We start from the raw sequence: 14,000 nt of genomic DNA on the forward strand, positions 1-14,000 counted from the left end.
AAATGAGGCTCAAAAGTGGCTATAACATGAGGTATGCAAAGCATTCACCAAACGAGCAAAGACCCTTAATAAAACATGTTAATAAGGTCAAAATAAGGCCACTTTCAGTTCTGATCATGGTCCAAAAATATAAAAATGATAGGCTAGTGAAGCATGCAAAATATTGACATACAAAGAGGTATTGAAACAAGTGTGAGGTGGGGTTCTCAAATAGGGTTGAACCCTTCAACAAACATGTAGAATAGCTCAAAATAGACTTAGTTTTAGTTAAGGTTGGAGCCTAAAACCGTAAGCAAGATGGCTAGAGGAATGGTGCAAAAATGAGCTAGAAAAGAGGAAAAGTGGACTTACCCTTGAAGGCCAATGCTTTTGTTGCTTCTTGGACCAACTTTGATGACTCTAAGCTGCTGGAATTCCTCCCCTTGCTACTGGAATGGAGTGGTGATGGTAGAGCTTGAAGATGATGAAGAAAATGGAGCCAAAACTTGAAGGAAATGGAGTGATATGTATGTATATCCTCAAGCCAATTCTTGTAACCCTTTTTCTTGAGTTGGGAGGCCAACTATCTAGGCAAGAGAGGGAGAGAAGAGTCTAGGAAAAAGTGGAGGGAAAATGAGGCTTCTTTTCCCTCCAAAAGGGTCCCCCGGATATAGATATTTTTGGGAGAAAACCAAGACACAGTTGGAAAGCACACACAGTGAAGAAGCAGGCCGGCCTGACATTTTTGCTGCAGGTGGCCGGCCGGCCACTTCCCCTAGCCGACCGGCTTGGTCAAAGGGAAAAAGTGGCCGGCCACCCCCTAGGATGAAGCCCCAGAAGTTAGCTTTCCAATGGCGCAAACCTTACATTAAAATTCCTCCTGTAGAAAAAGTTATGCCCTTTTCCGTGAAGCCGCGCAGATTCGGTCCAACCAGACTTCAGCCAACCACATCTCACCCCCCGGACTTGGACTTGGGAGATTATTGAGTGAAAAATGAAGCCCCGGAAGTAAGCTTTCCAATGGTGGTGGCCTCATATCTTAATTCCTCTTGTGCAAAGAGTTACGCCCATTTCGGTGAAGCCGCGCAAATTTTTCTCCTTCCCGGATTCATGCTGAACCACTTTTGACCAAAAAGAAGTTGGCTTTTCAGCAAAATTGCTGGCCTCCCACCCTCCTACAAGCTTTCTAACAGTGAAAATAAGGTCTCCACCAAAAATGAGCCCAAACTGATGCAAAATGAAGGTTCGGGGGCCAAAACGCGCAGCCCGAGGCCCCGAAAACTGGCTGTTAGGCACCGGGAGTGGTGTTCGACCACGAAGTGGGTCTCTCAGACCTCAGTGTTCCTCAAAAGGGAGTAAAAAGGAAGTATGCCAAAAATTCAAAGCAAACGGAGATGGTTAAGCGGTCCCGAACCGAGGCACACGGCCAACGGTCCCGAAAAACTGGAAATCGGGCTCCGAAATGGGCAAAATGGCCTACGGCCACAAAATGTAGCCCACGGCCACTGAGAGATGGTCTACGGGACCTCTCCCTCCCCTCAGGAAAAGAAACAGAGAAAATCGAGTCTGGTTCGCAAACCGAGGCAAGGCAAAGAAGAGAGTTCGGAAGTTCGGAGGCAGGGCTCACGGCCGCGACTCTGAAACTTCTGAACGAGCGTGATATGCAACATCACCAAGCGCTCAATCGGTGACGTCTGAGTCTTAAGGTCGGTCAAAAATGGGGTGTCTATAGATGCACACACAAATGGCTTGTGTTGTAGCTTGTATGCCTAGCTTGCTTTAGCTCCATTTCAATGCATATTAGGCTTTGTTTTGCCACGATATAGAACTGTTTTAAGTTAGTTTAGACACACCATGCATGCTTTGCATACTTGTCTTGTAATGCCATGAAATTGCATTAACATGCATCATCATGTACCATGACTTTTTAGCATAATTTTGGCTTAGCTTTGTGAAGCTTTTATGCATGTTTTGGTATGCTTAAAGTCTGATTTTGGTTGTTTGGGTCATCCATGATTTGCTTTGTATAGCTACCATGCAACCTAGCTTGTAGGCTTTGAGTATTGGAACCTCTAGCATGCTTTACTTGCATTATTTCGGTGACTTAGAGTCACTTACCATGTCGTTTCAGTCCATATGGCATGCTTGTTTACTCACAATTGTTGCTTCTTTAACGTCTTAAAGAGTTTGTGTTTGATGCTCCATGTTTGTGCCATTGTGTATGCCGTCATGTGTAGGCATTTGGGATGCCATCTAAGTGTGTCTTTGGCCTTGTTTTGGTCTTCCTTGGGACTGTTTTGAGTCCCTTTGGCCCTTCGAGACTCGGTTGACATGGTCGTGGCTTGAGCCCCTTGGCTAGCCTTGAGCCTTGGACCTTGTTGCATGCTTTGCTTGATTTGTTTAGTTGGTTTGGCACCTTTTCTAACATGATTTCAGAGCTTACAATGTATGCCATTTGTCCGTGTTTGTTCCTTTTAAGTGTGCTTAAAAGTTGCTTCTTTATGCTTAAGCATTGGACCATGTATGCATGCATGTTTGTATGTACACTTGCCTCTATTTCCTTGGCATATTGGCCACTATTTTGGACCTATTAGAGAGCTGTCCATCTTGGTGTAAGTCCATCCTTCGCATGTTGTTGCATGCTCGCCTTGCGTGTTGTTGCATACTTGGCCTATCGCATGTTGTCGCATGCTTGAATCACATTGCATTTGGCATGCATCGTCTTTGTTAAGTTGCCTTACATGCTTCCATGCTAAGTCCCCTTTACATATTGTTGCATGCTTGTCATTAGCATGGTTGTTACATGCCAAGCCTGGGCCACCGCAGGTATAGCGGCGGATCTGTGTCGCATGCACCAGTGAGCTCAGCAAGTAGAGGGCGACGGTGTTCGCCTAGTCGGCAAACAGAGTCGTCCCCAGAAAGAACATGACAAAACCACGAGCGTACTGCTTCTCCTCCTCCTGGGTAGTAGGTGCCTGGATCCGAAAATGGTCCTCGAACCATGAGTATCGCGCGAACCCTGCCCGAGTGAGAGGTGGCTGAACGCCGAGCCGGTACATCTGAGCGGCGTCCCACTCGTCCATGTCAGTATCGAAGGGGATCAGATCACCCCCCACTACGATGCCTGTGAGCATGGAGAAGTCGAAGAGAGTCATCGTCATCTCCCCGGTGGCGGAAATGTGGAAAGAGTCGCTGGTGTCCCACCACCTCTCCACCAGAGCAGCAAGGAGAGGCCTACTCGCAGTGAGGGTGGTGTCCCACCACCTCTCCACCAGAGCAGCAAGGAGAGGCCTACTCGCAGTGAGGCGCGAGAGTCCCATGCAAAAAGTCCCAAAGCCATCTCGGTCAATGATGCGATGAACTGCGTCAGGTAGCTCCATGTACCAAGCCCTAGCGGCAACATTCCCATACCCTGGAAGGCATGGGAATCCCCCTGTGGTCAAAACAAGCATTTGCGAAGCAGTGTTACAAATACAGCGTTGAAAGCACTCAGAATTGATGAAAATATAGCGTGTGTGCGCGTGCTCAGATTCAAACAAACATTGGGTGCAGGTGTGCTCGCAGTGAACTACAGCATGTGATGTATCAGTGTGTTTGAGTGGTTCAGTGAAAATACAGCGTGTGTACACGTGTTCAGATTCAAAACAGATATAGGGTACACGTGTGCTCGCAGTGAACTACAGCATGTGATGTATCAGTGTGTTAGAGTGGTTCACTGAAAATACAGAGTGTGTACACATGTTCAGATTCAACAGATATCAGGTGCATGTGTGCACACAGTGAACTACAGCATGCGATGTATCGGTGTATCCGGGCCAAACATTTAAAGAACAGAATCAACTATTGCAGTTATGTATTCTATTTTGCAGAAAATGAAACAGGGAAAAGTGTACCTCAGAAGCGCCATAGGACAGATGTGACTTTGGCTAGCGCAGCAGAAGCTCCGGTGGCGCGCCTCGTGCATGGCTCCGAAAGTGGCGAAGGCCATCAGGAGGAAGCATGTGTATCGCCGGCCTGTAGGTCGCCAGATCGAACGACCGGATGTGGAGAGGTAGGAGCTCGACCTCGGGGTCACCATCCATCTCCGGGGGAGCCCCACCCTGTGGTATGTTGTTTTCCATCTTAAAGAGAGTGCAGAAATGGCCGGAAGTGCGAAAATCGGGCAAGAATGTGAAAAGTCAACTGAAAAGTCAATCCCGAGAGGGTAAAAAATGGGCGAAAAGCTCGGAGTGCGGAAAAGGCACGAGAATCAACGTAAACTCTAGGGAAACAAACCCCGAGTGGTGGAAATCGAGAAAGAGACACCGAAAACAAGTTTTGTTCGGCTCAAAATGTACGAAACGAGAAGGTGTTCGCGAATCGAGCGACGAAACGGGCTCAAAAACCGAGGAAAATGGTGGATCGAAGCTTGGAAAATAACCTAGAGAGGGAGGGGAGGGATTTTCGACCAAGAGGCAAGTGAGAAATAAGTGCTTGAAGCCCTATATTTAAAAACCCGTAGCGAATTGACGAAACTGCCGCGATATAGGCATATTTGGCCGGTCGGCCAAACATTTGGCCGATGGCCTTGTTTTGCGGCCGGTGAATCTCCTACACCCTTGTTTGGGTCATTGATGTGGTTTGGGAACTTCTTTGCTCAAGACAGTGCAAGGAGCTGCACTTTGAAGCTTAACCGGTCTCTGTGCCGTGTCTTCTGTGCGTAGCACTCGAATACGTGCAAGGTGTATCCTTTTCGTATCCTTTTTGTATCTTGCAACGGTTCGAAAACTACTTCAAATACGTTGCATTGTTATGCATGTCTGCATGCGTTGTAGCGCACACCATCTCTTGCATTGTTATGCATGTTTGCATACGTTGTAGCACACATCATCCCTTGCATTGTTATGCATGTCTACATGCGCTGTAATGCGCACAACTTGCATTGATATGCACTACTCATTTGCATTGTCATGCATTTCAAAAGACGCGCGTTGTCGCGTATTCAAGTTTATTTGCATTGTCATGCATTTCAAAAGACGTGCGTTGTCAAGCATTCAAGTTCATTTGCATTGTCATGCATCTCAAAAGACGTGCGTTGTCACGCATTTTGAATTCATTTGTATTGTCGTGGATTCTAATAATATGCATCGTCATGCATTTCAAGAAGTCATGCATTGTCATACACTTCAAGTACACGCATTGTCATGCATCTTTCATCTACATTTCAGTTCATGCATTCTCATTCATGCATTGTCATACGTGTCTCATTTCGCATTGTCATGCATCTCCATATCGCGCATTGTCATGCATTCCCTTATCACGCATTGTTATGCATTACATGCATTGTCATACACTTCAATTACACGCATTGTCATGCATTTCAATAAGTCACGCATTGTCATGCATTTCAATTACAAGCAGTGTCATGCATTTCAATTACATGCATTGTTGCGCATTTCAGTTCTTGCATTGTCATGCGTGTCTCACTTTGCATTGTCATGCATTTCCTTACCTTGCATTGTCATGCATTTCTCTCATCGTGCATTGTTATGCACACCGCATTTGCATTGTCATGCATTTCCTTATCATGCATTGTCAGGCATCTCCTTACTTTGCATTATTATGCATTTCAGTACGTGCATTGTCATGCATCCCTTTATCACGCCTTGTCATACATTTCCTTATCATGCATTGTCATGCATCTCCTTACTTTGCATTGTTATGCATTTCAATTACATGCATTGTCATGCATTTCAGTATCTGCATTGTCATACATTTTCCTACCTCGTATTGTCATACACGTTTCATTTGCATTGTTCCCGCTATACACATTGCATGCGTTTCCGCGCGTGCTTTACCTACATGTGTTCATACTTTGCTTGCTTTACACATTGCATGCGTTTCTGTGTATTCTTTACTTATATGTGTTTATGCATCCTCTCGTCCACCCGCGTTGTTTCGCATTCTTAGGTTGCATTGTCTTGCGTCCTCCCGTCCACCCGCGTTGTTTCGCATTCTTAGGTTGCATTGTCTTGCATCCTTCCGTACACACATTGCATGCGTTGTCGCGTTATGCTTTACTTATATGTGTTCAAGTTTCTATACACATTGCATGCTTTGTCGCGTTATGCTTTACTTATATGTGTTCAAGTTTCTATACACATTGCATGCGTTGTCGCGTTATGCTTTACTTATATGTGTTCAAGTTTCTATACACATTGCGTGCGTTGTCGCGTTATGCTTTACTTATATGTGTTCAAGTTTCTATACACATTGCATGTGTTGTGGCATTATGCTTTACTTATATGTGTTCAAGTTTCTATACACATTGCATGCGTTATCGCGTTATGCTTTACTTATATGTGTTCACGTTTCCATACACATTGCATGCGTTGTCGCGTCGTGCTTTACTTATATGTGTTCAAGTTCCTACACACATTGCATACGTTGTCGCGTTATGCTTTACTTATATGTGTTCAAGCTTCTTATTTTCACACAATATACATGTTGTCACATGTTCTTTACTTACATGTGTATACTCTTCCTCACCTCCACACATTGCACTCGTTATCACGTGTACTTTACTTATATGTGTTTGTACCTTTATAGCATTGTTATGCCTGTATCAAATTGCATTGTTATGCACACACTTGGGTTGCGTTGTTATGCACCCCTCTCACCCACATTGTCATGCACCCCTTCGCTTGTGTTGTCACGCACCTTTCAATTGCATTGTTATGCATATTGCTAACGATATTGTACATGTTAAGTTTCTTTCTTTTACAGGCAGGATATTGTATGTACGGTTCATTTGAGGCTGGCGTGACTAGACGAGCCGGACATGTATTATATTCTTCGCGTCAATCGTAGCGAGAATTACATAATTCTCTTACATCCTTTCTGCATTGTAATGTAGCTTGGTTCTTGCTTAAAACTGTTGCATGTTATGCTTCGTTTCAGCTTTCTTTGTGCGATCATAAGTTATGCTCGGCTTTGTGCATTGTCTTGCATCTTGTCCCCTCCTTCGGGCGCATATCTTTGTTTGTAGCTTGTACGCTTGTCTAAGTCTTCGGCCTTGTCAAAAATGGGTCGTCTCTGGGCTTTGACACTCACTCCCGTCATTGTTATGACTTTCGAGTTCAGTCAAAGAGGGGCAACTGTAGACACCCTATTTTTGACCGTCCTCAAGACTTGGACGTCATCGTTTGAACACTTGGTGATCATCCATGTTCGTGTTCATTTCGAGTTCTCGGAGGTCTGGGCTACGCGCCTTGCCTTACGATCTCTCAACTTACGTGTTTTGTGTTTGGTTTTGCACCAAACACTTGTTGTTTTGCTTCTGAGGGTAGGGAATGGCTTGTTGATCATCCTCACACCTCACCGGCCGTGGCTTGAGGCCACCGGCCCTGTTTTGTTGCTACCGGCCATTGGTGATGGCCGGTCAGCACTATTTATGGTCGGCCGACCATTGTTTTGGTCAATTGGCCATTTTTGTTGGTTGATCACCGTTCATCTGCTTTTGGCAGATATTTTGTGCCACCTGGCACAGCTGGCACGCACAATTAACCCCCTCCATTCACGTGTATGGACAGATTTCCCTCTTGCTTAGCTTGTTTTGTAAGCTTTGCAAGATTGGAATTCCTATAAAGGGAGGGCTTCTCCTCCCTCTTGAAGGTTGGGTTGGTTCCAGAGGTCTGAAAAATTAGGGTTAGAAGTTCTATATCTATCTCTATATCTCCCTCTCCTTTTGATTTGTGTGTGTATAAGGGGTTTTTGTTCTTAGTTTTGCACTAAGACACAGTATTACACCATACCTTGGTTACTGCGGTGCCAAAGGGTTGTTCTTGAAGTTTTTGAGCTGGTTTTAACCTAAGGAAGCAGTTGGGGGGGTGTTCTTGAAGAAGGTCTTCAAGGGTAAGAACCTTATCCCTTTATTCCCCATTTTTGCACAAGCTTTTGACCTATCTTGCATCTGTTTTTAAGCTTAGTGTATAACTAATAAAAGTTCTGTTTTTACTTGCTTTTGATCTTTGTTTAAGGTCTCTTTGAGATTTGGGGTTGTTCCCCCCCCCTAAGGCCTTGTTAGGCCTTGTTTTAGGCCATCTATTTTGGCCCTTGCTTTAGTCTTTGCAAGACCTCTCTACCACTGAAATCCAGAGGATTTTCAGTGGTGGAGAGGTAGTTTTGGTGTCCTAAATGGGAGAGGTCCATCCCCTCTCCATGTTGTCTTTGATGCTTACACAAATGGCTTGTGTTGTATCTTGTATGCCTAGCTTGCTTTAGCTCCATTTCAATGCATATTAGGCTTTGTTTTGCCATGATATAGCACTGTTTTAAGTTGGTTTAGACACACCATGCATGCTTTGCATACTTGTCTTGTAATGCCATGAAATTGCATTAACATGCATCATGATGTACCATGACTTTTTAGCATGATTTTGGCTTAGCTTTGTGAAGCTTTTATGCATGTTTTGGTATGCTTAAAGTCTAATTTTGGTTGTTTGGGTCATCCATGATTTGCTTTGTATAGCTATCATGTAACCTAGCTTGTAGGCTTTGAGTATTGGAACCTCTAGCATGCTTGTAGACACCCTATTTTTGACCGCCCTCAAGACTTGGGAGTTACTGATGGTTTACTTGGTGGAGAAAGGTGTGCTGGACAAAGTTCAGTTTCTTCGGCAAGGAGAGAGACAAATCTCAACTTCATACCCCATTTTGGACCAAAGTTATTTTGGACGGTTTTTAGACCTTAGAACCCTCTCTTTCAAAACATTTTTGAAATAAATTTTCTACAATGTTCTGAGGCTCACATTTTGTCAAATGATGCGCTTTTCGATAAACCGAGCAAGGACAAAGTGAAAATGAATGAAAGAGAGATGAAATCTTTCAAAAATCTTTCAAAACACCTTGTTTAGGGTTTTAGAGTTGAAGAAAAGAAGAGAAGAGAGAAGTAACCTAGCTGGGGAAGAAGTTGGGTATGAATCGCTAAGAGAGAGTCGAGTGGTCCTCGCTAAATCAGGCTTGTCTGTCTATGCACTTGGACTTAAGCTATGAGGCCACTACCGTTGGAAATAAGACTTCCGGGGCTTCGTTTTGCACTCAAGAATCTCCTAAAGCCGAGTCCGGATGGGGAGATATGATTGGTTGAAGTTGGGCATCATCCTGGTTGGACCGAAGCTGAGCAACCTTTACCAAAACAAGCATAACTTTTTTCACAGTTGAAATTTTGATTCAAGGCTGGTTTCATTGGAAAGCTTACTTCCGGGGCTTCAATTTGGACACAAGAATGACCTGAAAAGGAGTTCACATGAAGGAGTTATGCCCGTTTGAAGTTGGACCTGCAGAGCGGATTTTTCCTGCCGACCGACCAGAACAGATGGCCGACCGACCAAATAGATGGCCAACCAACCAGAACAGATGGCCGACTGACCAGTTAAAGTAGCCGGCTGACCAATTTTGCTAGCCGACGACCTTCCGGTGTATTCTACAGATTGAATGGATGCCAGCTGTGCCAGCTGGAGGGCACAGACTGGATCCTCCATACACATGTATAGAGGATCTTTGCTCTTCGTTTGAAGCTTCTAAGAGAAGCTTTATTCTCTTGGCTCTATAAAGGAAGGCTCCCCTCTCTATATACCAGGTTCAGAACTAGGTTAGGGCACATACACATAAATCCCTCTTTGTCCCTCTATGTCTCCTCCATTTTAGCTTCAAAGTGTAAGGTTCTTGGCTCCATTACCCCACACCTCATAACCTAACCTCTCCATCATCCAGCCAAGCACCTTGGAGCTTGTTTTCAGAGGCTAAGGGACTGGTTTTTGGGCCCAAAGGCTGCTGGAGTTCTTGGCTACAAGGGTAACACACCCATCTCCCTTTTTAAGGCTTATCTTGCTTCATAGCTTAGCCATACTTGCAAGCATTTTCGAGCTTTTTCATAAACTGGAAAAGGTCTTATTTTGAGCTCCTCTTGAAGTTTGTTTAAGGACATTTTTCTGTTAGAGGTCATCTACACCCTTGTATGCTTCATCCCCCTTTTAAGGCTTTATTTTGATCCATATCTTAGCCATACTTGAAAGCTGATTTAAGCTTAGCTATAAACTGAAAAAAGTTTCATATTTGCATGCTTAATATGTTTCATTAAGGTCATTTTGGTGTTGGGGGTCGTCCACCCCCTCTTAGGTCTTGTTTGGCCTCATTTTGAGCCTTCTTTGTTAAGCCTTAGAACTTTTGTGTATTGGCCTTCTCACCACTGAAAATCCAGTGGTGGTGAAGGGGTTTTGAGGTCTTGCATAGGGGAGGGACACCCCTCTCCCTTTGTGTCTCTTTAGCTTGTGTTTAAGGCTTATAAAGGTAGCATGCATGCCTAGCTTTGTTTGGCTTTATTTCAGAGGTTATTTGGTGTATATTTAGCATGTTTTACGTATGTCCCATGTTGGTTTGTTGACCCCTTGCATGCATAATACACTTGCCTTGTATTCATCTATTTTGCTTAGAAATGCATATTGCCTTTGGACCATCATGCCTGCATGTTTTGGCTCAGCTTTGTGAAGCTTTAGGTCATGTTTTGCCACGCTTAAGGACTGTTTGGTACTGATTTGGTCATATTTGCCATGTTTGATATAGCCACCATGCATTTTGGCTTGAGAGCCTTGGGTGTGTGGGTCACTAGCATGCTTTACTTGGCTTATTCCCATAATTTGGCATCATTTGAGATCATATTTCAGTCCATGTAATGTGGTCTTACACTTGCATTTGGCTCTCTTTCAATGCTTTGAAGTGTTGTAGTTTTGTGCCTCAAGAGTTGGTCATTGTGTTTGCCACCATGTTTAGACATTTGGGATGCCATCTAAGTGGGTTTTGGGGCTCATTCTAACATGCCATAGCTCTTATTTTTTTGGTCTAATGTCCATGTTTGTCTTCTTTTAAGTGCGCTTGAAAGTTGGCTTTTATGCCTTAGTCTTAGGCCCATTGGTTTGCATGCTTGTCTTGCATGTTGGCACCATCATTTTAGTACCTTTGGCCACTGTTTTGGGGTGTGGCTGAGGTTCCTTCATTCTAGTGTAAGTCCATGCATTTGTGTCTTGTAGTATGATCATCACATTGCATGATTGTTGCATCCTTGTAGTTAATGCATTATTACATGATTATCATTTTGCCTAGTTGTCTATCTAGGTAGCATTGTAGCATTGCATGCTTAGCACATTGCATATTTTCATGTTTGGTTGGTGTTTACATTTGACATGCTTTGCTAGCTTGAGTCATTTTGCATACTCGAGCCATATTGCATACATGCATTACATTTTGCTTGGTTTGGGGTGTCAAACCAAGCACGAGGGATGAGGTGCGTTCGTACTCAAAGTGACGTAACGCGCCTCGATCCTCGGTCGCTGACGCCCTTGATCCCTACATGATAGGGCGTGAAGCTTTCATTTGTTTGTTGGATGCATTGACATTGATTTGCTAACTTGGCCTCTTAGGCCATCACGCATCGAAATGTGCAATTGATGACCCGAGGGTCGAGGGCCATGCTCCCTTGAGTCCATTGCATGATAGGGAGTGTGGCCATGCTCACATTTGCTTGAAAATTCCATGCCATACACTGCTTGCCCTCTGCTGCTGTCAACTGCAGGATTCTGCAGGAAGCAATGGCCGGTCGGCCACCTACAGTGCCGATCGACCATCGGTGGCTGGCCGGTGGTACAACAGTTAGCCGATAAGCCCATCCCCATGGCCGGTGGTGCTTTGAATTGGCCGGTGATATTCCAAAGTGATCAGGAATCAGTTCAGAGGTGCCCCAAGAATTTTCACAGTCCTCAGAGGAGCAGGGCAGTGTTAACAGAGGCAACAATGCTATGGCAGCGAGTTTCTGGGTGAGACGAGTCAAGCATGCATCATTCACGCATCCCGAGGCGGGGCTGTGGCCACCTTCTTTCTGCATTTAATTTGTTAATTAATTAGAAATTCTGTAATAATTAATTTAGTATTATTTATTCAGACTGTAATATTTATTTGGACCCTCCGAGTGAGGGCAATTGTGTAATAAGTGTGCGTGAGTGTGTGTATGTCTCCCAACCCCACGTCTTTCTTCCCTTTTATTTACTAGCTTTCGATGGTTAGTCTAGGGCATGTTTCAATTAGCATACAGTATGATAGCACGTTTGCATCCATTCATTCGTTTTGGATGCACCGGGCTCGGCGTATCATTCTAACTGCATTTGTGTTCCAATTCCAAATTGAATATGTGTTAGTTGTAGCATTTCACATGTCATTGTAGAATTAGCCGAGCCCATCTTAGTTGCATTTTGCATGTGTTGCATTAGCCATCTTAACATGAACTAGGATCATGCGTATGATTACTAACTAGTTTCTGTTTTGGCTCGGAGCACTCGGTAAGTTCTCATGCTTTAGCATCCTTGCATGTGTGTGAGTGTTGCCATGACAGCATACTTACCATGAGGCTAGCTGCTTATATGATATAACTGCTTGACTACCTGTGGATGGAGGTTGAATTACCTAAATTGGAATAATGCACTAAAACTGTGAGTTTTAAGCCCACTAGATAGTGGTAAAACCATCTTTTCTAAAGCCCACTTGAGGGTGGCAAAATCTGCATTTTAGCCTACTTGCGAGTAGCAAACCATTTTTAGAACAAACATGAAATGTTTTGTTCCAATTTAGGCGATTTGGTCTATACTTGTTTGCTGTGCGCATAACATAGTAATTCTAGGCTAATAACCGGAATAAGAGCATATAATGTTTTCAAAACAGGATATCATGGTTAGTAGAGGCCGATCTTTGATCGGGCGAGCGGGGGTGCTCATAGCTGACCTTCTCCAATCGTACCCAAGTTCCCAAGCCGAGGCAACTTTGGTGATGACAGACACGTGGCCTTTGGCACCGAGTCCGGGTTTCCTAAATTGCCCCAAAATAAAATATTTAGGTGGCGACTCTGTATCTGGCAAAGCAGTCCATGTTTGGCACTTCTTTTCTAAAAATCTGTTTTCTCAAAACGAATTGCCGGATTAAGACTCTTTGGTTCAGATTAAGAAACGTGACAATTCGAGTCCGAACTGTAGCATGGGGCCCACGGGTGCGTCTACAATGTTTTACTTGCATTATTTTGGTGACTTGGAGTCACTTACCATGTCGTTTCAGTCCATATGGCATGCTTGTTTGCTCACAATTGATGCTTCTTTAACGTCTTAAAGAGTTTGTGTTTCATGGTACATGTTTGTGCCATTGTGTATGCCGTCATGTGTAGGCATTTGGGATGCCATCTAAGTGTGTCTTTGGCCTTGTTTTGGTCTGCCTTGGGACTGTTTTGAGTCCCTTTGGCCCTTCGAGACTCGGTTGACATGGTCATGGCTTGAGCCCCTTGGCTAGCCTTGAGCCTTAGACCTTGTTGCATACTTTGCTTGATTTTTTTAGTTGGTTTGGCACCTTTTCTACCATGATTTCAGAGCTTATAATGTGTGCCATTTGTCCATGTTTGTTCGTTTTAAGTGTGCTTAAAAGTTGCTTCTTTATGCTTAAGCATTGGACCATGTATGCATGCATGTTTGTATGTACACTTGCCTCTATTTCCTTGGCATATTGGCCACTATTTTGGACCTATTAGAGAGCTGTCCATCTTGGTGTAAGTCCATCCTTCGCATGTTGTTGCATGCTCGCCTTGCGTGTTGTTGCATACTTGGCCTATCGCATGTTGTCGCATGCTTGAATCACATTGCATTTGGCATGCATCGTCTTTGTTAAGTTGTCTTACATGCTTCCATGCTAAGTCCCCTTTACATATTGTTGCATGCTTGTCATTAGCATGGTTGTTACATGCCTAGCATGGTTGTTACATGCCTCGCATGCTTGTTTGCTTAGGTTGTGTGCCTAGTACACATTGCTTGTTTGCATGTTCATGTTGCATACTTAGCTTGCATGCTTAGGATGCATAACATTGTGCCTATCATGCATGCCTTGCCTCTTGATCAAGCATGATAGAGGTTGGGTCCTTTATGTGTTTTGTGTGCATTCCATTTGACATAGAAATT

The sequence above is a fragment of the Camellia sinensis genome, chromosome 3 (genome assembly GCF_055761805.1).
Source record: "Camellia sinensis isolate YWXY chromosome 3, ASM5576180v1, whole genome shotgun sequence".
NCBI lineage: Eukaryota > Viridiplantae > Streptophyta > Magnoliopsida > Ericales > Theaceae > Camellia > Camellia sinensis.